Genomic DNA, 25,104 nt, shown 5'->3' on the forward strand with positions numbered 1-25,104 from the left:
TAGGGACGCATTGAGAGCTTTCATTTTGAGAGGAAATACTTAAGTTCAACAAAATCCTGTTCATTAGTGTGCCTGGTGCTTAAACACCAGAAGTAGAATTGAAAAGATGTGGTGTAACGTGACAATGAGGGATCCAAGACACTGGCTTGTCAGACAGAATGAACTCGAATATGTGCTCTTTGTTATAGGTTTTTATTTTTGGCACAAGGTGAAGACGAATCCTGCAATAAACACTGGTGATCTAAAATCCGCAATAGGTATCCTCCTCTGCATCATTACTACCATTAGATTATGTATTTACTGTGAGCTTTGCTGCTTTCCCTTTCTTTGCATTCATGGAGAGTTTTTACTTGCACATTTGTTGTATATTTTCTTTGGCAACGATTATCAGTTGCGGTGCTGATGTGTCATTTTAATACAGTCTGTTTTTAATGTTCTTTTGTGTGTAAATATTGGGATGAAATGCATGATGCAGCCACTGTGGAACTGAAACCCCTTCTGTTGGATCTCTTCCTGTCTGGGGCTTGACGAGTTGGCTGGGCTACTCTTGAGCTCCCCCTAGTGTGGTACCTTTTATCTGCTGTTTGGACAGTGGTGTGGGTTGCTATGGTGCTCCCTCTACTTAAATGATTGACTGGTCGGTGAGGTACCAAGCTGGGTAGCTGAGTTCCATCGGATGGTACACTTGTTGTCTAGACCTTGACTGACATTCTGAAGTTGGCAATGCGGTTTACTGGGATTGTTCGTTGACTCCAGCTATATTTCAAAAACAGAAGAATCAGAGACACATGTAATAAAAGCAGATTGAAGCTGAGGGGGCGCTAAATAATGGTAGGAATGAAAGTCACCTCTAACCTCTTCATGCAGGTGCTTACATGTTTCCCAGGCTGCCACTCGGGGGAAAAGTTCAAAACACTCACAAATTAATTCTGTCACTTGGTCAAGACTGGCGGTTCTGTTAGAGCGCTCTTCATTACAGTCTGCCCCTGTGTTAATGTGGTGGAATGTGTTTCTTTTCTCGCTTTCTCTCAGTCCGAGCTGTGAGTGTTGACTTCCTTTATTACTTTATCCATGTTCAGACTCAAAAGGGGCTCTCATCTGTGTCAATGTTCGAGTGCCTGTCTCTATTCCTACATCGCCTGCTTCTGATCTATTTCAAGCATCATTATCGAGAAAGAAAGCACTTTTCAGAATATTCTCCTTTCTGCTGCATGAAGTTTCTCATTGGTTAGTGCCCTCCATACAGGGCTTGAAAGAGGACATGTTGGGAAATAATAAAGTGTGTTACGAAAGCCAGTATACTGCGGATGCTGGAAATCTGCAGTAAGAGCAGAATAGGTTGGAAATACTCATGCCAAGCAACACTGGGGAATAGGGTAGTAGTGGGAGGTGACGAGGGGATGGGCCATGAGGTTGGGGATCGGAGGGCCCCAAATGCATGCCCTTTGGCCAGGGTGGTGCCACCTTGGCAGTGCCACCTGGATGGCAGCCTGGCCGTGCCCACGTGGCACTGCCAAGGAGCCAAGCTGGCATTTTATGCGCGCACGTGATTGGGCCGGGGATGCCCTTCATGTGTGTGGGTGTGGGAGCCGGGGACCCTCCCATGGTGCGTTCAGGCTGGGGGAGGGGGGGTGGGGAGGTCAGGGATCACTTCAGGAGCCTTGGAGTTCGGGACGCCATTTTTAAATGGCATCCCGATCTCTCACTACACAGGGGAGTTTCGGCAAGCGGAGCTCCCCACTGTACAAAATGGGGCCATGTGCGTCCTCCGCCGCACGTTCCCCGTTCTGGCCCCTTATACAACACGAGTCACGTTGTATAGTCATGTGTTTCTTGCCATTGTTAGCGCCCGGAAACACGCGGCTAAACGCGCTTGCTAGGGGACTTTGTTCTCTTTTGAGAGAATCGCGCCCTTATTCTCTGAAACAGAGAATCCCACCTAAGGTTTGTGACATTGTTTCCTGTAAGAATGTTTAAAAAGTAGGCAACTTGTTTTTCCCATACACAGTAACTGCAGAACTGGAGAACATGGCTTGCGCACATGTGTAGCTTAGCAAGAATATTGGTCTTTGATATGGTGACGGCAAGAGAGGCTAAATTGCCATATGGTTGATAATGGAAGGCAAAAGGAGATGGTTATGGAACAAGTAAAGAAACAAAAGATGGGTCTGGAGGAGGTATAAATAACAGGATGGCCATCATTGTCAACAGCTGCTATCAGAGGATACGATCTGACATTGTTGAAATCAGTCAGGCTATAAAGTGCCTCATCAAAAGATGAGGTGCTGTTCCTCGAACTTAGATTAAACTTAATTGAAATAGCTGACTGAATGAAGGTGTTCCAGAAAATGGTCAATCAATCTGTGTTTGATCTCCAAAGTGCAGAGAAGCTAATAATAATACTAATTCACATCATAAGTAGTGAATATTCTATTCCAAATTGAAAGAGGTGCAAGTAAATCTCTGCTTCCTTTTCAACCGCGTGAATCCACATTTGAGGGAAAAAAATGACAGATCTTAAGCACTGGTATGAAAGATTGTATCATCAAAACAGATGTAATGGAGGCAGAGGAAGAAGCGGGAAGTGTCCTTACAGGAAGTAGGGTTGGAGGAAGTGTAGTCAAGGTAGCTATAGATGTCGGTGGACATTGTTTAATACCTTATCCCCAGAAATGAGTAAAGAGAAACTGAGGACAGGACAGAAGTGGGCCCTGAGATGGACCATGTGACTGTGAGGGAGGGGTGGAAATTGGAAGCAAAGGTGAAGAAAATAATGTGGAGCAGTAATATTAGTCAGACAACAATGTCACTACTAAATCTACTTAAGTTTCCAACCACATGGAACAAGTCACACATAAACACAGTGGTGTTCACAACCTCACACCCAAGTTGGGTTAAGTAACATCAACGGGAACGTTATTCACTGTCTTCTTCCGATGAATATTTTGCGGCCACACTATATAAAGAGTGAACACCCCTGCCTTCTATTTTTATCTGGTTAGTGGAGCTTTCACCTAATGGATTCCTCTCATACAGATGAAAAGAATGCTGTTATTGAAATATGGTCGACTCTGGAAAACCCTGTGGGATTGCAGGAGTTTAAATAAACTTGAGAGAAAAACATTTCTGACTTTCTTAGCAGGTGCACTGCATGCTGGCATCAGGCAGCCCCCTTTTCCCCGCTCTCGTTCTGAGTCCACAATTCTGCGGAGATTGGTACCAGTACCCCTAATCAGTCCACTGCCAAGCGCCTCTGTGCTGTCACATCCACCCACCTGCCCGAGAGAGGGAGACAAGTGAAGGTGCAGCGGGTGCAAAGGGGAAAGAGCAATTGAAGTCATGGGGACCCGGCGGGAAGTGAAGGAGTGAGTGGCTGGTAAAGCAGCAGAGTGTTATTGCTGAGGGAAAAAAAAAGCGGAGCATGTGAAGTGAATGTGGAAAATGCGTGAAGGAGCCGGGAATGATGGGAAAGAGGAAAGTGAAGGGGCAGTCAGGGAATGAGGGTGAAATGGAGAAGAGAAAGATGGTGAAGTGAAGGAGAATGACTGAAATGAGAGCGGAAAGCAAGAGAGACAAATGAGGAGGAAATTGGTTCAAGGCTTAAGTGATGCATTCTTAAGGTTTGCAAGAAATTAAAAATTAGCTTGAGATTTGCACACAGTGCTTACTCATCATTCCGTATGAGTCAAATGTCAATCTAATCAAATACTGCCTACTCATTAATTGTGCTTCAAAGATTCAGCCTCTGCTGCAGAACATCCTCTGGTGGGATTTTATGATCAGTTGCCATGGCTGCTGGTGCAGGTGTGGAACAGACTATTGGTGAATTGGTAATTGGGTGGGGGCGCTGTGTATTTCTCCCACTGCCCGGCACAGCCTGACCTTCCAGCCATCTTAACATTCAAGAGCTTAATTTAAATGTTAGAACGGATTTAAATGGATTCAAATGCAACACAGCAAAATTTCCATCGGTTTAGGATGGCATTGTGATATTCATCGACCTGGAGTGGGTTCAAGGGAAGCTTCATGTGTGATGGAGCTCTTAAAGGAGCAGGTGATTGATTCTCTTTTTTTCTGCAGTTTTTTGCAGCTCATACTTAGGGCAGTTCATTTTATTTAGTGTGTTTCTTATTTTTGTTTCACTCTGTTCAGTGAGAGCAGCAGAGGATTTTGATGTTAAACTTAAAAAAAACAGCTGCAATTGACTGTAGATCTACTGGAGAGCTGAATGTAATTGCAACATTTGCAAGACTGTGGCACAGCAGATAAGTTAAGGTTAGAAGAAAGGTGAACGTAATGATTTACGCATTATCTGTTGCCACTTTCAGGGCTTTAGGATCATTTTTCTGTGAAAAGCATTTGTACACAAAGGAGTTTCTTTCAACGCTCGTTTAATGCAACATGTTCTTCCATTTCTTTTTGAAATAGCCACTAGATACACGATGATTATATGGAAGTTACTTCTCCCGGGCATCATAAACATTTCCTTGCTTGTCTCGGTCATTAAGGAAAGAAACAACTTCATACCCATTGGGCAGGATTTTCGGCTGCAGGATCTTCAGTCCTGCCGAAGGCGACTCCCGGCAGTGGGTTTCCCGGTGGCCAGACGGGTGAGCTACGCAAAATGGTGTAAACGAAGATCCCATCAGCAGCCAATGGCGAGCACCTCCGCTGCCTGAAAACATACCTCGGTGATTGGTGGGGGTGGTGGTGTCCTGGAAATCACGCCCACTCGTTCCAGGTCTTTCTGTGAACGGAGAGATATAACGGGCCAAATGTAACGGCTGTTTACGTCGCCGTGGGGTGGGTTCAATGGGAAATCCCATCGACAGCGACGGGACATGAAGGTCTTGCCGTCGGGTAATGGCAAACTGTCTCCCGCCACCGAGAAACCCGCCATGATGCCAGAGAATCTCGCCCAAAGAGAGAGAAAACTCACCGTAGAGGCAGGCTTCAGAAGAAAGAGCAATGGAAGCTTTAGGTAAAGTCAGAAATGCTGTAGGAACAATTTGTTCAAATAAGATAACCAACAGATCTAAGAAAGCACAGCATACTCTTCATTTTGCATCATTACTTGAGGGTCATTTGTTTTGTGCTGATGGAAATCAATGCGTTTGATCACAATTGTAGCTGTTTTGTGAAATCAGCAGCATACCCACTCTTATCAAATCTTATCTCAGCAAGTGCTGATGCAGTCAACCTGTGGAGAGATTGAGGAATACAAATGTCAAAGGCACATAGATCCAGTTCAGGTGTCAAGAAAATGCTATTGCAGGCAGCACGGTGGCACAGTGGTTAGCACTGCTGCCTCACGACACTGAGGTCCCAGATTCGATCCCGGCCCTGGGTCACTGTCCGTGTGGAGTTTACACATTATCCCCGTGTTTCCGTGGGTTTTGCCCCCACTACCCAAAGATGTGCAGGCTAGGTGGATTGGCCACGCTAAATTGCCCCGTAATTGGAAAAAATGAACTGGGTACTCAAAATTTATTTGAAAAAAAGAAAATGCTATTGCTACATTCCTGGATTATGCTATTGTACATGGAGATATAGAGTCATGTTAGACGTGTAGCATACTTACAGAGGTAACTATTGTCACTAAAACAGAAACAGTTTCCATTTATATCTTCGAAATTCATAATATTTTGATAATGTTGGATCCAGTTCTAAGGGCTAAATGCCGAGGCTACTGTTGCTCTTATTAGCCTTAGTTTTATTACCTCTGATTATGTCACCTTTGCTCACGAGTCGCCAGGTATCTTTCTGATACCGCCACGTGGTTCAAGCTCGAGTTATGATTAATAAGTCAGCACACCGCTTAGTAAGATTGAAATCAACGGTCATTTATTAGATACAACAGTTAATGCTTACACAATAATCTTACTATCTATATCGAAACCTACCACTACTGGCCAATACTCAACTTTAGGAAGGGCCCACCAGGTCAGGGAAATGAATGGCTTATCGAATCGGATCTGGCCCGCGGGATTCAAAAGGCTGATATGGGTCGATGGCTAGGAGTCTTTATCGGGTAGCGATCGCTGGAGTCAAACTTACAGTTTCTGGTCGATGTTATTGCGAAGGTCGCGAGTAGGAGAAGAAGGGAGAGAGCGAGATCTGATCTTGGCCCCTCACTTTATAGGGCCCAGGGGCTTCCCGCCTCTCGGGGCGGCCCTTGATCCTGAGTCCCAAGTGATTGGACTTGTTCCCAATCACTGGGTTCGATATGCTCCAATAATGGGGCGATTCCTCGATCGGGGGGATGGTCGTTCACCTGTCTTTGTTTCGGCCACTGCAGGCGCCGACAGGTCTGGCCGGGCATTCAATTGCTAATATGTTGCAATTGTTCCAGGGGATAGCCGATTAAACAGCAGATGTCTGTGTTGATGTGCTGCTAATAGTCTTGAGTATCGATCTGGGCCGACTTTCCCAGAGCCGAATACGCTATTCTGTCTGCAGCTGTCCGTTTGTGTCCTGTTGGCTGCTTTTCCCATCAGCCTTTTCGGTTAGCCATTTTAAATCGGGTTTTGGCCAAATTAATAGGGAATCAGCCATTTTAGGTGGCTACACTACTTGCATGTACTTTCTCAACATTAGACTAGGTGCCTGGTCCTTGCTTCTACAATAATTGATATAAATTATGTTCCATACGCTGTGAAGATGCAAAATAGGAATATTGGAGATGATACAAAAATAGGAAACAGATCATTTTTAGCTCCGTGCTGTTAAACTCTGTTGCATAACTAATTCATAAGCAGACTGGAGAAAATAATAATGCTAATTAGAGATTGATATCAACTGAGAGTGCAGTGCAGATATGGAAAGTTGTCTCACGCAACTACAGTGAGAAATCCTTTTTTTTAAAAATCAAATTATCCATTGTGGGCTGAACAGGCAATTGAACAGAAGGACAATAGATGGTTGGATCCTTTAAATACTGAAAAGTTCTGGCAGATTGATATGGGAATCAGCCTTCAGGGGATGAAAGAACATGACCAAGAAACTCTAAGAGCTATCATTAAAAATCTTACAATCATCAGCTTCGCAGTCTGTCTGTTTTCATTTAAATTGAAATAACTCCGATTTGTGGAAGGTTGCATATATATTAAGTTCACATTGAATTTCAGTCAAGAAATAGAGCTGTGCTTTTTGCCACCAACCAATATTGCAAACTGGAAATCATTTTACAAATTGGATTAATGAGGCAGAGGGGAGGGTGGGGGGGTGGGTATGTACCAAGCAAAAATTGATTTTAACTGACCTTTTAATGCAAAAATTCAGAACAGCAATTCAGAGGCGAATCTTATAATTAAACGCAATGTCTCAGAAATCTGAAACTAGGAACCTCTTATTGCTATGTGTGAAAAGCACTTCTACAATGTCCACGCAGATCTTTTTACCAGAAATGTCTCACTCCTTGTTAACGGAGAACCAATTACCTCGACTAAATCCACGACTTTCACAAATTAAACAAGATCGGTACCTCATAAATCATTTGCTGCCTTAGCATCAGTAAAATCTTAAACACACACTGACCCTGACTTGACCTGCGTGGGCTCAAATGCAAACTTTGACATTCCCCATTTGAGAAAGGTTTGAGATGAACAGCCTGCACGTGCGACCAATGAGAAATTCAAAGATGCCTGCTGAGTTACCGTTTTGCTTTAAAGATGTACTTCTCCCACCACCATCTCTCTGGCTTCCTTTTGATTATTCTTATTTCTTGCCTTTCTAGCCTTGTTGGTTGGCTCTGCTGCTGCTTCAGGGCAGGATTGGCGGTGGAGCCGGAGTTGATTTTCAACAGTTTGAATGTGGTTTTTGAAAGTTTGGCTAGTCCTTCCACCCAAAAGCGTAGACCAGATTGTGGCCAAAACCCTCTAGCCTACAACAACGAGAGTTATATAATTGTTGTTGTCTGAGAATTGAAGAATAAAAACGTACTGTGAAATTGTGAGCAGTTTTGGGCCCCGTATCTAAGGAAGGATGTGCTGGCCTTGGAAAGGGTCCAGAGGAGGTTCACAAGAATGATCACTGGAATGAAGAACTTGTCATATGAGAAACAGTTGAGGACTCTAGGTCTGTACTCGTTGGAGTTTAGAAGGATGAGGGGGGATCTTATTGGAACTTACAGGATACTTCGAGGCCTGGTTAGAGTGGATGTGGAGAGGATGTTTCCACTAGTAGGAAAAACTAGAACCAGAGGGCACAATCTCAGGCTAAAAGGCCGATTCTTTAAAACAGAGATGAGGAGGAAGTTTTTCAGCCAGGAGGTGATGAATCTGTGGCTCTTTGCCGCAGAAGGCTGTGGAGGCCAAATCACTGAGTGTCTTTAAGACAGAGATAGATAGGTTCTTGAATAATAAGGGGATCAGGGGTTATGGAGAAAAGGCAGGAGGATGGGGGATGAGAAAAATATCAGCCATGATTGAATGGAAGAGCTGACTTGATGGGCCAAGTGGATTAATTCTGCTTCTATGTCTCATGGTCTTAAATGTGCATGATAGTGGCATCCTTCTGAAGTATGTTACAGTGCTGTAAATGAAAACAGTCTTATTTTGCTGCCACTATGCCCAACCAACACAAGCTTTAGTGGAACAGTGGTCAAGAATAAAATAACTAAGAGGAAGTCAAATGTGGTAGACATAACATAAGAATTGTGAGCAGAAGCAGGCCATTCAACAAGAACGTGGCTGATCTTCCACCTCAGGCAGAATTTTCCCATCTGGGACTAAGTTCCATGGAGGGGGTGGGATGGGAAGTGTTTCCCGCTGGAACCACAAGGGGGAACCTTCTGGCACCGACCTCATTAATTCTGCCTCTGAGTGTTTGGCATCATATTCTGTACGGAACGGGCTTGATTGCACGTGTCCTGCCATCATATTTAGGTGCCATATTTAAAAGGTGCCCAATGTCATTGACCTACCATTGAAGAAAGAAGATAGACCTCCTCAAGAAAGAAGATGGACCTCCAGGACCACTCTGAGACTGGAAGATGGCGCCTTCTCGATGATACTGGAAGATCCACCTGGGAGATGATTCCCCCATCCCACTGCTGTGGTGTTCCAGGGTCGCAGGATGCCTCCATTCTGAACTCTGGAGGCAATTCCAGGCATTCTTCAGGTAAGTCCCGACTTCTGCGTGACACGTTGTTCCAGACGTATTCTGGACTGGTGTGTTTTCTCACAGGCATCGCAGAGAATGGGGCATCGAAGAGATTCCAGTCGGGCCTTCACCTCAACCTCATTAGCGGGATACAAATCAGTTGCAGATCAGCCACCATTGGGTTTTCCGATCTGCCATGGAGATCACTGGCAGAAAATCCCGTGGAAAATTCACACCAGCGAAAATTTGATTTTGGGGCATCTCACCAAATTCTTCCTCTCCTACCGACCTTTAAACCTGCTGGCGGGAACGGGGCAATTCTGCCCCTCAACCCAAGTTTCCTGTCTGATCTCCATATTACTTGCTTCCCTTGGTATCAGAAAATCTATTAATCTCTGTCTTGGGGTACAGTCAATGATTGAGTAATCACAGTTCCTGGTGATCGAGAACTTCAAAGATTCACCAGGCTCAGGAGTGTAGGAATTTATCCACATCTCAATCCTTATAGGTTTCCCCCTTATTCTGAGACTGTGTCCACCTAGTCCTACACACCTCAGCCAGGGGCAATACCCGCCCAGCACCTACACTGTGAAGACCTCTTAGAATGCTGTGTGTTTCAAGTGGACCATCTCTCATCCTTCACTCCAGGGAATTTTGGCCCAGTCTACTCAATCTCTCCCAATAGAACAATCACCCCAATCTAGGAATCAGTCTACTGCACCTTTAGTACACTCACTCTAAGGCAATTATTTTCAGCAAAGGAAACTAATACTGCACACAGTACTCCAAGTGTGGTCTCACCAAGGCCCTATGTAATTGCAGTATGATTTATGTATTTTGACACTTCAATCTTCATGTTGTAAAGGCCAACATGCTGTCGCTGCATGTTAATTTTCTCTAATTTGCGTACAAGGACACCCAGGTCCTTCTGAATACCAACATTTGTCAATCACCCAACATTAAAATAAAATCTTCCCCCATTTCTTTCAATCAAAGTGGGTAACTTCAAACTTCTCTGTCCTAAGTTCTTGCCTTTGCGCTTAACCTGTTTATATCCCTTTGCATCCTCCTTGCATACTCCTCACTGCTTACTTTCCCACCAGTTTGGTCTCCTCAGCACATTTGGCAGTGACCCTGCAAAGTCCTCCTTATTAACACCTGAGGGATTGTGCCAAAATTGGGTGAGCCATCCCACAGACTAGTCAAGTAACAGCCTGACATAGTCATTCTCATGGGATCATACTTTACTGACAATGACCCAAACACTATCCCTGGGTATGTTTGTCCCACCGACAGGACAGACCCAGCAGAGGTGGCGAGACAGTGGTATATCGTTTGGAGTAAATTGCCCTGGGAGTTCTCAACATCGACCCTCGATTCATTACCCTCGATACACCCTGCCACCGCCCCATAGCTGATGAATAGGTACTCCTCCATGTTGGACACCACTTGGAGAAAGCACTGAGGCCACATAATGTACTCTGGATGGGGCACTTCAATGTCCATCACTAAGAGTGGCTCGGTAGTACTACCACAGGCCGAGCTGCCCAAGACCTAATGGATGTAGCTGTTTGATTGGCTCTGCAGCAGGAGGTGGGGAACCAGCAAAAGGGAAAAACCTACCTGACCACATCCTCACCAAACTGCCTATTGCAGAAGCATCTGGCCATGACAGTCACCATACAGTCCTTGTGGAGTCCCGGCTTCACATTGAGGATACACTCCATCGTGTTGTGTGGCACTACCACCATGCTAAATGGAATAGATTTTCAACGGACCTAGCAACTCAAGACTGGGCAACCATGTGGTGCTGAGGGCCATCAGCAGGAACTGAATTGTCCTCCTCCACAATCAGTAACCTCATGGCCCAGCATATCCCCTACTCTTCCATTGTTATCAAACCAGGGGATCAATCCTGGTTCAATGAAGAGTGTAGGAGGGCATGCCAGGGACAACACCAGGCATATCTATAATAAGGTGCCAACCTGGTGAAGTTAAAAGACAGGACTACTTGTGTGCCAAAGAATGAAAGCAGCATGTGATAAGCAGAGCTAAGCGATCTCACAACCAATAGATCAGACCTAAGCTCTGCAGTCCTCTCACACCCTGCCGTGAATGGTGGTGGACATTTAACTCACTGGAGGAGGAGGCTTCACAAATCTCCCCATCCTCAATGATGGAAAAGTCCAGCACATATGTGCAAAAGTCAAGGCTGAGGCATTCGCTACAATCTTCAACCAGAAGTGCTGGGTGGATGATCCATCTCGGTCTCCTCTTGAGGTCCCCAACTTGACAGGTGTCGTCTTCAGCCAATTTAATTAACTCCACGAGATATCAAGAAATGGCTGAAGGCACTGGATACTGCAAATGCTATGGGTCCTGACAAGGTTCCAGAAATGGTATTGAAGACTTCTGCTCCAGAACTAGCTGTGCCCCTAACCAAGCTGTTCCAGTACAGGGGCACCTTCTACCATCAGATTCATTGAATTGATAAGTATGTTTTACCACAGAGCTGAGGAACATGTGACTCTCTTCTAACAGAGAGAGTGAAGGATGAACCCAAATGGAGAATCAAAACCCAACAGGGAAAACAAGAGCAGCTGGAGAAGCTGTGATTGGATGAGCGGAAAGTGGTAGATTTGAAGATTGTAGATTTAGATTTATTGTCACATGTACTGAGGTACAGTGAAAAGAATTGTTCTACATACAGTCCAGTCCAGGGAGATCGTTCCATACATGAAAAACATAGTATATATGATAAATATACGATGTAAGTACATAGACATAGACATCAGGTGAAGCATATAGAGTGTAGTGCTAAACGGTAGATGCGTGGAGAGATCAGTTCAGTCCATAAGAGGGTCATTCAGGAGTCTGGCAACAGTGGGGGAGAAGCTGTTTTTATCTGTTAGTGCGGGTTCTCAGACTTTTGTATCTCCTGCCCGATGGAAGAGGTTGGAAGAGAGAACAACCCGGTTGGGAGGGGTCTTCGATTCTGCTGCCCGTTTTCCTAAAGCAGCAGGAGGTGTAGACAGATTCAATGGATGGGGGGCGGGCTCGCGTGATGGACTGGGCTGTGTTCACGACTCTTGTAGTTTCTTACGGTCTTGGGCCGAGTAGTTGACATACCAGGCTGTGATGCAGCTAGACGGGATGCTTTCAATGCTGCACCTGTAAAAATTGGTAAAAGTCAATGTGAACATGCCAAATTTCCTTAGTTTCCTAAGGAAATATAGGCGCTGTTGTGCTTTCTTGGTCATGGCGTCAACATGGGAGGACCAGCACAGATTGTTGGTGATCTGCACACCTAGGAATTTGAAGCTGTCAACCTCTCCACTTTGACACCCTTGATGCAGACAGGGATGTGCATAATACTTCGCTTCCTGAAGTCAATGACCAGCTCCTTAGGTTTGCTGACATTGAGGGAGAGATTGCTGTTGTTGCACCATGCCATTACATTCTCGATCTCCCTCCTGTACTCTAACTCATCATTGTTTGGGATCTGACCCACTGCGGCAGGCATTTTCAAAGTGGGGGTCGCGACCCTCGGGTGCGTCAAGGGCGGGTGTCGGGAGGGTCACGAAGCCAGCCAACGCGGCATTCCCGATCGCAGGAATTCACGTGCAACAGCCGTAGCAGCCGGCTTTTAACAATGCCGGCTGCGAGCGGCTTTGAAAATAGTGGCCGCGACCAGCTAAGAAAATGCGGGCGCCCTGCGCATGCGTGTCCGCTCATTAGTGCGCATGTGGCCCGGGAGTGTTGAGAACTGAACCCGGGGTCAAAGTGCGATCGCAGCATGGCAGTGGCTGACTGCCTGGTGATCACCGATGATGAACAAGGCTATGACCTCGATCTGTTTTGCATCTCTAAACATTAGTGTAATGATCTGGAGAGTATATATTCCTCATGGTTTAACCATGGACAGAACTGACCATTTGTCAAGAGATATAATGAAAGTCATGGGAAATCATCACATTGTCGCCCTCTGTGTACTGAAGGGTGGCTCTAAGTTTTTTGCTGACCTTTTAGACTATATTAAAGCATTGAATCAAAACAGTGACCAGTCAATCCCAAAGACGGTGGGCTTCATCCACTTGAGGAGTTACTGTCATGATATGTCAACAGAGGAGCTACTATGAGTCAGGAAGTTGAGGATCCAGTTGCAGAGGGAGGAGCTAAATCCCAGGTTTTGGAGTTTTGATATGAGCTTGGCTGGGATTATGGTGTTGAAGGCAGAGCTGTAGTCAATGAATAGGAGTCCTTGTTGTTGAGATGCTCCAGGGATGAGTGTAGGGCCAGGGAGATGGCATCTCATGTGGATTGGTTGCAGCAGAATGCGAATTGCAGTGGATCGAGGCATTCTGGGAGTATGGAGTTGATGTGTCTTATGACCAACCTCTCGGAGCACTTCATAATGATAGATGTCAAGGCCACTGGCCGGTAGTCATTGAGGCACATTGCCTGGCTCTTCTCTGGCACCGGTATGATGGTGGTCTTCTTGAAGCAGGTGGGTATCCCGGGACGGAGTAGGGAGAAGTTGAGGATGCTTGTGAACTCACCCGGCAGTTGGCCTACACAGTATCTGAGTGCCCGACCAGGGACTCTGTCAGGACCCATTGCTTTCCGTGGGTTCACTTTCAAGAAGGCCAATCTGACTTTGGAGGCTGTGAAGATAGGTATGGGTGTGTCCGAGGCTGCTGGGGCAGTTGACAATGGTTTTGCTGGTTTCATGCTCATAACAAACATAGAATGCATTGAATTCTTCAGGGAGGGGTGCTTGGTTTTGCTTTGTAGCCCATTATATTGTTTAAGCCTTGCCACAACTGGCGAGAGTCCACATTGATAGTCTGTGACTCTAGCTTTGTCTGGTATTGTCACTTGGCATCCCTGATGGCTGTGTGGAGGTCGTACCTAGTTTTCTTGAGTAGGTTAGGGTCGCCTGTCTTGAACGCCTCAGACCTCGCCTTCAGTAGGGAGTGAATCTCCTGGTTAAACCATGGTTTCCGGTTGGGGAAGGCACATACTACCTTTTTGATATGCAATCATCGACACACTTACTAATGAAGTCTGTAACGGCAGTGGCGTAGTGGTTTAGATTGGCCGCTGAGTTCTTGAATATGGAGCAGTCCACTGTCTCCAAGCAGTCACGTAGGAGCTTTTCCGTTGCCTCGGACCAGCACTGCATGACCTTCTTAACTGGATTCTCCCACTTAAGTTTCTGTTTGTAATCCGGGAGAAAGGAGCACCGTCTTGTGGTCCAATTTTCCAAAGTGCAGTTGGGGGGTGGATCGAAAGATGCCCTTGATGTTTGTGTAACAGTGGTCAAGGATGTTGGGGCCGTCAGGAGATGTGTCCTAGTGCGTCAGGAGATGTGTTGGTGGAATTTTGACAGTACACTCTGCTGGCCGGGCAAGTGAGGGGAAGATATGTTTGGCGGTGGCATCATGCTGGAGTTGGCAAAGGATGATGCTTTGAATCTGGGGGCTGGTGGGTAAAAAGCGAGGACAAGGGGACCCTATCCTGGTTCTGGGAGGCAAGGGAAGGGGTGAGAGCAGAAGTGTGGAAGATGATTCATACACAGTTGGGGTCCCTGTCCACGACAGGGGTGAGGAAACATCTGCTCAGGGAAAAGGAGGACATGTAAAATGCACCATTTTGGAAGGTAGCATCATTGGAACCGATATGACGGTAGCGGAGAAACTGGAAGAAGAGGAGAGAGTCCTTGCAGGAAATGAGTGTGAGGGGTTACCGTCAAGGTAGCTATGGGAGTCAATGGATATGTATTAAATATTGCTGGGCCATCTATCAACAGAAATGGAGGCAGGTAAGTTAAGGAAAGGAAGGAAAATGTCAGAGATAGATCATGTGAAAGTGAAAGAGGTAGAAATTGGAAGGCGAATAGTTATGTTTTTCCAGATTCAGACAAGAGTCTGAAGAGGCACCAATGTAGTCATCGATACCGGAAAGAGTTGTGGGAGGGGTCTGGAGTAGATACCCCACAAAGAGACAGGCATAACTGAGGCCCATTCTGGTGGCCATGGCCACACCTTTTGAAATGCTAACCTGATGCAAGAATAAAATTCATGTTGAAGGGGTTAGTTGCAGAACACAAGTGCAAAACCCCTCCCTATTGTTTCGATAACTGTGGCCCAGGGTCCTTCCCCTCCTGACCATTTCTCCAAGTCCTGAAATCTTCCACAGTCTACTCCCTCAACGATGGTGCCTGTGATGTCTACCCGGGTCACTACAATGTGTTTGCAGAGCAGTCAGGCAACCTTGTCGCTTTACTAGCCATGGTGCAACTGAAGAAGAACTGGCACAGGGTGGTCCAGTGCCAGGAACAGTGATAGCCAGGGCAGCAAGTGGCAGAGGCAGCAGAGTCTGCTCAGAGAGCATTCTCAGAGAGATCCTAATCGGGTCAGCAGTACCTGCTGGGTGACCAGATTCGTACCAAGGCTTCAAAATCATCAGTGATGCCTAAGGATGCCCCGTACACAGTTCAGGATCCTTATACCTTCCACAACAGACGAAGTGAGACAATAAATGGTAACTGAGTGGGCCCATCGAAACTGCAGGTATTCGGGAATGAAATGTAACCTCCTTAAACGCATGTGATCATTTCAGCAACCAGCAGCACAATGAGATCGCACAAGCGTTAAAATGGTGCAATTATACATATATTTACGATTGTGATTGATATTTACACTGATTCTGCACTTGTGCCGTCTTTGTGCCCTTAATGTTTATTTATCTTTCTTTTCCTGTTACTATGGCGAATTGCAGCCCCATTAGCTGAGGTGGAGGCATCCTGCTGACTGCCATTCCCTGCTGACTATGATGACTTTGGCTGGTGTTCTTCAGTAGCCTGAGGCCTGGTGAGCTCTCCCCTGATAAGGGTCTCCTGAACACAGGATGGTGCATCCTTCTCGGCTTAACATGATGAAGGCAATGGGGTCATTGGCTGAGGGAAGGTGGAGTGGCAGGGCGCCCATAGGGCCATGTGATAAAGCCCCCAGGGTGCCTTGCTGGCACTCCTACTCCCTGGTGGTGGGCAATGGCACCTCTTTGAGGAGAAAGGGCAGCTGGAGGCAGGAGGAGGTCCCTCAACTCCCTCTTGCCTAGCGATTGCTGCAATGAAACTTTGGCTAGAGCAACACATATCCGGCAGCGACCATGTGTTCTGGGGGACCTGGGTCTCTAAGGCGGCTGCCACACAATCCATGGAGACAGCCAAGTGCTCACATGCTGAGCCATGATAGCAGAGAGAACATGGACAGACTTTCAGTCTCTCGTTCAGTCAGAACATGGCCTCAGCCATTTCTGCCTGATGTTCCCATTCCTGTCTCTGCATCTCCACCTGGCCTCTTATGGCTGAGTCCAGTGGCACTTGGTCTGCATGGGGCTGAGTAGGGGCCCAGTAGTCCTCGGTCTGTCAGAGACCTCGACAGCCATTTTCTCCGCCAGCTGTGAACCCATGCCTCTGATGTGCTCACCAGACAATGAGCCTGAGCCTACTCTAGAACGTGCGTCTGTCCAGGTGAATGTCTCTGCACTGGTGAACGGTGCAGGTTTACGACATGAATCGATTCTGAGGCATTTTCCTCGGAGGTAGGATTGCAGATGGAGCTGTGGGTGGTCTCCCATCTTTGCCGCCCCTTTTCTTGCTGGTACCTGGACTGGACAAAAGAAAGATTTAGTGGATGCCTGAGCAGACTTCCTTACCTACGTCTAACTCTGTGGGTTCATCTGCCAACTACAGACCGGAGATATCCTCACTGGCTTGCGGGGAGGGGGTCCTGGCTCACTTTTGGCACAGGCACATCCTACTCCTTTCCGCCTGTCTCTGTGGATTCCTCCTCGCAGGTTTTTAGAATTCTGATATCTTCAAGTTTAGTGTAGTGATTAGAGGAGAGAGGGGTATCATGGAGGGGTGGTTTGAAGGTGTGAGGAGTGTAGCTGGTGTATGGCTAAGGCAAGAGGATGTGAGTAGGAGTCTTACCTTCGCAGCTGTAATGAGATGATTGAAATTCTTCTGCCTTGCAGCAGGCTCTTACAATCTCTGTCCACTGATGCTGGGAAACTTGCCATGGGACACTGCACCCTTCTGTTTTCTGAATGGAAGAGTAGCTTCCCTCCATCTGTTCAGCTCATCTGCTCACACTTCCAAAACATGCTCGAGAAAGGTAGAGATGGAGCCTTTCCTACAGTGCATCTGCCTGCCATTTCATTCACTCACTTGCAGTTCCTTTTTTTTCCCTTTATCTAAAAAAAAAATTTTTTATGAAAGGTTTTCTTAAAATATCAATAACAAAATGAGAAAGAAAAAAAGAACCCAACAGGGTTAAGTACAAAACACAATCTAAAAAAGCAACCCCCCAAACCCCTCCCCCCGTACATAAATAATAAATTAACATTAACACCCCGACTTAACACAACAGGTGTATACTGTTATATAGGCCCTCCAGTGTAAATAACATAAACAAAAATAAAGTAAACCTCCCCCCCCCCAGCTGCTGCTGCCATTGACCAATGTCTATCGTTCTGCCAGAAAGTCTAAGAACGGTTGCCACCGCCTAAAGAACCCTTGTACCGACCCTCTCAAGGCGAATTTCACCCTCTCCAATTTAATGAACCCTGCCATATTGCTGATCCAGGATTCCACGCTTGGGGGCCTTACATCTTTCCACTGAAGGAGAATCCTTCGCCAGGCTACCAGGGACACAAAGGCCAGAATTCCGGCCTCTTTCGCCTCCTGCACTCCCGGCTCCTCTGCCACCCCAAATATTGCGAGCCCCCAGCACGGTCTGACCCTGGATCCTACCACCCTCGACACCGTCCTCGTTAAGCCCTTCCAAAATTCCTCCAGCGCTGGGCAAGCCCAGAACATATGGGTGTGATTTGCTGGGCTCCCTGAGCACCTAACACACACCCTGTCCTGTACTGTGTGTGGCAGTATCCGCGGGAATTCCACCACTTGCCGTCTGGCAAACGCCCTTACCTGTAAGTACCTGAAGGTGTTCCCCAGGGGGAGCCCGTACTTCTCCTCCAGCTCACCCAAGCTCACGAACTTCCCGTCCACAAACAGATCCCTCAACTTTCGTATCCCTGCCCTGTGCCACCCCGAAAACCCTCCACCTGTTCTTCCTGGGGCGAACCGGTGGGTTCCCCGTAATGGGGTCCACGCCGAGGCCCCAACTTCCCCCCTATGCCGCCTCCACTGCCCCCAAATTTTGAGGGCCACCACCACCACCGGGCTCGTGGTATACCTCCTTGGAGGGAGCGGCGGCGGCGTTGTGCCAGCGCCCCCGTCTCGTACCCACACAGGACGCCGTCTCCAGCCTCTTCCATGCAGCCCCCTCCCCCTCCATCACCCACCTGCGCACCATCGTCGCATTGGCGGCCCAGTAGTACCCACAGAGGTTGGGCAGCGCCAGCCCCTCCCCACCTCTACTCCGCTCCAGGAACACCCTTCTCACCCTCGGAGTCCCTCGGGCCCACACTCTGCCCTATCGAAGGCTTTCTCAGCGTCCATCGCCACCACTATCTCCGCCTCCCCCTCCCTCACCAGCATCATGATAACATTCAAAAGCCTCCGCACATTCGCGTTCAACTGTCTCCCCTTCACAAACCTCGTCTTGTCTTCATGGATGATCTGCGGCACACAATCCTCAATCCTCGTGGCTATAACCTTCCCCAGCACCTTGGCATCTACATTTAGCAAGGAAATCGGTCTGTAAGACCCACATTGCAGGGGATCCTTGTCCCGCTTCAGGATCAAGGAGATCAGTGCCCGGGACATCGTCGGGGGTGAAGCCCCCCCTCCCTTGCCTCATTAAAGGTCCTAACTAACAGCGGGCCCAACAGGTCCATATATGTTTTATAGAACTCGACCGGGAAACCGTCTGGCCCCGGTGCCTTCCCTGCCTGCATGCTTCCTATCCCTTTGATCAGCTCCTCCAGCCCAATCGTGGCCCCCAGTCCCACCATCAGTCCCTCTTCCACCTTTGGAAACCCTAATTAGTCCAGGAAACGGCCCATCCCTCCCTCCTCCCGTGGGGGCTCGGATCGGTACAATTCCTCGTAGAAGTCCCTGAAGACCCCATTGATGCCAACCCCACTCCGCACCACGCTCCCTCCCCCTGTCCTTAACTCCCCCGATCTCCCTAGCTGCGTCCCACTTCCGAAGCTGATGCGCCAGCATCCGGCTTGCCTTTTCCCCATACTCGTAGACTGCCCTCTGGGCCTTCCTCCACTGCACCTCCGCCTTCCTGGTGGTCACCAGTTCGAATTCGGCCTGGACGCTGCGCGTCTTCCTCAACAATCCTTCCTCAGGCTCTTCCGCATACCTCCTGTCTACCCTCACCATCTCCCCCACCAGCCTCTCCCTCTCCCCCCGCTCCCTCCGCTCCTTGTGGGCCCTAATGGAGATCCGCTCTCCCCTCACCACCGCCTTCAGTGCCTCCCATACCATCCCCACTCGGACCTCCCCGTTGTCGTTGGTCTCCAAGTACCTCTCTATACTTCCTCGGACCCGCTTGCTCACCTCCTCGTCCACCAACAGCCCCACCTCCAAGCGCCACAGCGGGCGCTGGTCCCTCTCCTCCCCCATCTCCAAGTCCACCCAATGCGGGGCATGGTCCAAAATGGCTATTGCCGAATACTCGGTATCCTCTGCTCAAAATGAAAAAGTCGATTCGAGAATAATCCTTATAGACATGTGAGAAGAATGAAAATTCCCTAGCCCCCAGCCTTGCAAATCTCCAAGGGTCCACCCCTCCCATTTGGTCCATAAATCCCCTCAGCACTCTAGCCGCCGCCGGCTTCCTACCCGTCCTAGACCTGGAGCGATCCAGTGCCGGATCCAACACCGTGTTAAAGTTTCCCCCCATTATCAGGCCCCCCACCTTCCAAGTCTGGGACCCGACCCAACATACGCCGCATAAATCCCGCATCGTCCCAGTTCGGAGCATACACATTGACCAGTACCACCCTCTCTCCCTGCAACTTACCACTTACCATTATGTACCTTCCGCCATTATCTGCCACAATGCTCGACGCCTCGAATGACACCTTCTTTCCCACCAAGATCGCCACCCCTCGATTTTTGGCATCTAGCCCCGAGTGAAACACCTGACCTACCCACCCTTTCCTCAGTCTTACCTGGTCTGCCACCTTCAGGTGCGTCTCCTGGAGCACAACCACACCCGCCTTGAGCCCCTTCAGGTGCGCGAACACACGGGCCCGCTTAACCGGCCCATTCAGTCCCCTTACATTCCAGGTTATCAGCCGGATCAGGGGGCTACCCGCCCCCCTCCCCCGCCAACTAGCCATGACTCGGCCAGCCACGCGCCCGCACCCCACACCCGGCCCGTTCCCCACAGTGGCATACCCCCGTCTCGACCCCCCCCCCCCCCCCCCCACTCGCTCCAGCTCCTCCTTGACCTTAGCAGCAGCAACTCGATCTCCCCCCCCCCCCCAGTCTTCGGCGCGGGAAAAACAGCCCGTGCTCTCCACCTACCAGGCCCCGCCACATTAACCAAAACAGTGCCCAACCCGCCCCATCCACCCTCCCCAACCCAAAAGAGAAAAACACAGGGAAAAAGAAACCCAAAACAATGCAAAGGCCCCCCCCACCTAACAAAAAATAGGCATAACATATCCACCGCAGTCCCCAATCGCCCATCCCGACCCTCAGTCTGTGTCCAGCTTCTCGGCCTGAACAAAGGCCCACATAGGCCCCCACCTCCGGCCCCTCCAGCCCCTCCGGGAGGCCCAGAATCCGCAGATTCTTCAGCCTCGACCGATTCTCCATCTCCTCGAACCGCTCCTGCCATTCCTTGTGCAGCGCCTCGTGCACCTCCACCTTTACCGCCAGGCCTAAGATCTCGTCCTCATTGTCAGAGATCTTTTGTCTAGCCTCTCGGAACGCCACCCCCTTGTCCGTCTGTGTCTCCACCAGTTTATCAATAGAAGCCTTCATCGGCTCTAGCAGGTCCGTTTTAATCTCTCTGAGGCAGCGCTGGATACCCTCCTGTTGCTCCTCCGCCCACTGCCTCCACGCTGCCTAGTCTCCGCCCGCCGCCATTTTGTCCTTTTTCCCTCCCTTCTTCGGGTCCACCACCACCTTTTTTATCGCCCCGATCCTAGTTAAAGCCATATACTGACGGGGAGCTGTTATTAACTCCTTCCCACACCGGGAAATGTCGAAAAAGTGCCGTTGAGTGCCCTGAAAAGAGCCCAAAAGTCCGTTTTTGCGGGAGCCGCCGAAAGTGCAACTTAGCTCCGCATAGCCGCAACCGGAAGTCTCTCACTTGCAGTTCCTGATGACAGCAGCTGAAATGTATCTCCCCTTTAAGAGTTACAGGTGGCTGACGCAGGATTTTCCTTCCACACCAAATCGGAATGGGATATGGCTTGGAGGGGAATTTAAAGGTGGTGGCGTTCCCATGCATCGACTGCCTTTATTCTTCTAAGTTGCAAAGGTCACTGGTTTGAAAGGCGCTGCAGAAGGAGCATTCGCGAGTTGCGACAGTGACTGTTGTATATGGTGCCCACTGCTGCCACTGCGTGCAGGCGAAGGAGCGCGTGAATGTTGATGGTGGTAGAAAGGGTGCCACATAAGTGGGCTGCATTGCCCAGGATGGTGTTGAGCTTCTTGAATGTAGTCGGAGCCACATTTGTCCATGTCAGTGGAAGATATTTCATTACACTCCTGACTTGTGTCTTGTCGAGGTTAGACAGGCTTTGGGGAGTCAGGAGTTGAGTTAGTCACCGCAGGATTCCCAGCCTCTGAACTGCTCTCATAGCCACAGTATTTATATGGCTGATCCAGTTCAGATTCTGGTCAATGGTAACCCCCCCAGGATGTTGCTCAGTAACATTGATGGGTAGGAAAAGACTACCTAGTCCATCATATTTGCTGTATACACTGGGATAGCTGGAGACCCCTCCGAATCCCCACCCTTCTCAAAGCCATGCAATTCCCTATGGCAGGACTTACATTATGGCTTTGGCCTCAACTCTCTGAGGCTCACTAGCCTGAAGGGGCCCAGCAACAATTAATGCTGACCCCAAAAATCAAGTTTCAATAGTGGTACAAAGACTCCTGTAGATCAGGTCTTGGTTCCTTAGGCTGTTGCTCTCTAGCTGCGGCCAAACATGTAGCTTCCCAGTGCTGGAAAAGGAGCTCGATCACTATCTTAATAATTTTAGATGTATACATGTATCTAATCGGATGGTAGAAATTCAAACCGAATCCTGTTGAAGGAATTAAAATTGTCTAAATTGTCAGTTTTGATGTTCTGCTGCTAACCATTATAAATGCTGAATTTGGTAGCATTGATTTCTTGATTGGCATTATCTTAATGCTAGTGGGAACACTTTTATTTTAAACTGGTTGAAAAAAAAATGATTTGATGTATTGGCTTAGTATGCTTTATTAACAACAGAACATAACCATGCCAAATCTGATTTGATTCCATGAATCCAACACCGATTCCTGAAAATTGGACATCGATCCTAAACGGAATCTCAGGGTTAATTTTATAAACCTGCCCTACTGAAAATGTGCCCTCTCGGTTCAGAGTTCTAGGACAAACAGGGTCTGAAATGCTTCAAAACAAACAGCATTTTGCCATATTATTAGAGCTGAAAGGACAATATTCTTACACACTGAATCACTGAACTGTGAATGAATTGAAAATAACCTGCAAAAGTGAAACAGCACACAATGCTATTCTAAGAGCTGGAGTATTAACAACAGAGCAAAGAGCTCAATAATTAGGTGTTAAAAATAATATTGATCTGAGTTATTCTCCTCGATGCTGACTTTATTCAGAAATTATGCCTTTAATTGGCTTTACCAATGAGGTACTGCTCTCTAAGATCATTGGGGAAATGTACTTTCATTTACAATCTCATCCAGCCTTTTAATGCAAGTACAGAATATGCAACAACTGAGAATTTGTTTGAATCTGTATCAAAGCAACTCAATGCATTTGCAAATTAATGAATGTAAAGGAAACTGTATTCATGATGAGTATATTATATGAAAATATTCTGAAAGAAATGTAATTGCTTTTAGATGGTGGTAGACACTGTTTCGAAGATCACCAGACAATTGATAGATTTTAAGAATAACAAGCATTATTAATTAAACGGGTGACCCTGCCTGTTGGCTACTATACATCTGGAGCATATGATTAAGTTGCTCAGTTATACTGAGCATCGAAAGCATTGAGTGTCAGTTGTGGATCGGCGCCTGGAGCATCTGCTACTGAACTGCGTAACTGGAATCCTACAGGATAAGGCAGCATGGGGAGTAACATCTGTGTTTGTAGGTTAAAGTCGATGCTTTGATGTGATTCAATCTGATCCACTGTTATTGAACATAGTACCAGAGCAAAGCTTTATTCTCCTCTCCGTGATTATTAGCATTCAAGTTTAATTTTTGTACTGTCACACAGTGAACATGTCCCCCCGGTGAATTCTTCAGATTAATGCCAGTGTTGTAAATGGGAGGAGTGTTTGTGAAGATTTAAAGAAGGTCAGGCAGAAGTATGTTTCCGACCCAAATTTATTCAATTTGAATAATGAAAATATTCTCTGAGAGATTGAAGACCTCCCTGGATTATTAGTTGGAAGTTGCAAGATTAATAGTATATGATACATCGGTGGCACAGTTCTTATTGCCGATTCCGGATAGAATATGCAGAAAGTTTTGATAGAACACTGAGTGAAAGTGAGAAGAAAATCTGAGCATAAACTGTAAGAAAACAAAATATGTAGTAGTATCTCAAAAGTTTGTCCCACCTGAGTATAAGATCACAATGAGGAATGACAAGATCACATAGGCAGGCAAATTACCCCTGAAGTATGTTAACATCGGACAGAGAGTGTGACCAAGAAATAAGACAAAGGACTGGAATGGCCAAAGACGCATCTCAAAAAATGAAAAAGCTTATAATCAACTGAAAATGAGCCTTGAAAACAAAACTGAATCCTGGAATGCTACGTCACACCAATTCTGACATATGGAAACAAGAGTTGGACGATCAGTGAAGCAATGTGGGGAAGCAGTGAGGCTGCAGACTTGTGGTTTTTGAGGTGAATAATGAGGATATCTTGGGCAAGTCACACCTACCAATGAAGAGATGTGAGTAAAACCTTAGACCAAAACAATTCTGCTGACCAGGATCAGGACTTTCGTGGTCGTGCAAAAAGAAACCATGATTTAGAAAGTCTGATGTTGATGGAAGAGTCAATGGTAAAAGAGATTGAGGTAGATAAAGAAGAAAAGAGCATCGCAGACTGAATGAATATACCACCACCGAAGATGATCCACACTTCCAGAGCAAGATCAATATTGGGGTCCTCTTAGGGGGTGATACTTAAAGAGAGCGAGAGTTTGTGCTGCAAAATGGCATTCCTTTATCAGGGTCCAAAATGAGACGACATACATGTATTTCTCTAAGGCCACCTAATATCCACGAGTAAAGGTGGATGTCAGCCAAATGTTCCAGGCCTAATTTTACACATAACCCCAGATATTCTCATCCTTCCTGGGGCACATCTGTGTTGACCTAGAGATTCTACTAGACACATTGTCGGTAGGCAGAGTGCAAGTATATATGTTGCACTGAGCTGCAAGTGGGACCATCAAGAAGAAACTGTATGTCAACACATCAAAGGGAGTTCAATTGCCTTTTGATTTGAGGGGCCGACCAGCTTAAGTTCACTGAAGGGCAAAGTATAGCTTTAATTCTTCAGCCTAACTAGTCTACAGTTCTTCCTCAGAGATTCCTTTTGTTCCTTTTGCTTTGGGTAGGTGACTCTCTTGTACCATAGTGTGTATGTGTGGCTGCTCCAATTGGAATAATAAATCCCATCTATTGCTTCTCGGGCAGGATCATGCTGGACATAAAGTGGAGGTTAGCGACACTACTAGAATTTCTAGGTTAAGACCTTTATAGGGAAAGTGCAGTGTTCTATAACCTACTTCAC

The 25,104-nt window shown here is 47.3% G+C and overlaps 1 protein-coding gene across 2 annotated transcripts in view; it reads left to right on the plus strand.

The window, feature by feature from the left end:
* Nucleotides 1–25,104, plus strand: part of mdga2a (MAM domain containing glycosylphosphatidylinositol anchor 2a) — a 1,293,828-nt gene that overhangs the window by 593,564 nt on the left and 675,160 nt on the right. The window lies entirely within an intron of this gene.

The sequence above is a fragment of the Scyliorhinus torazame genome, chromosome 2, assembly GCF_047496885.1.
Source record: "Scyliorhinus torazame isolate Kashiwa2021f chromosome 2, sScyTor2.1, whole genome shotgun sequence".
NCBI classification, from domain to species: Eukaryota; Metazoa; Chordata; class Chondrichthyes; order Carcharhiniformes; family Scyliorhinidae; genus Scyliorhinus; species Scyliorhinus torazame.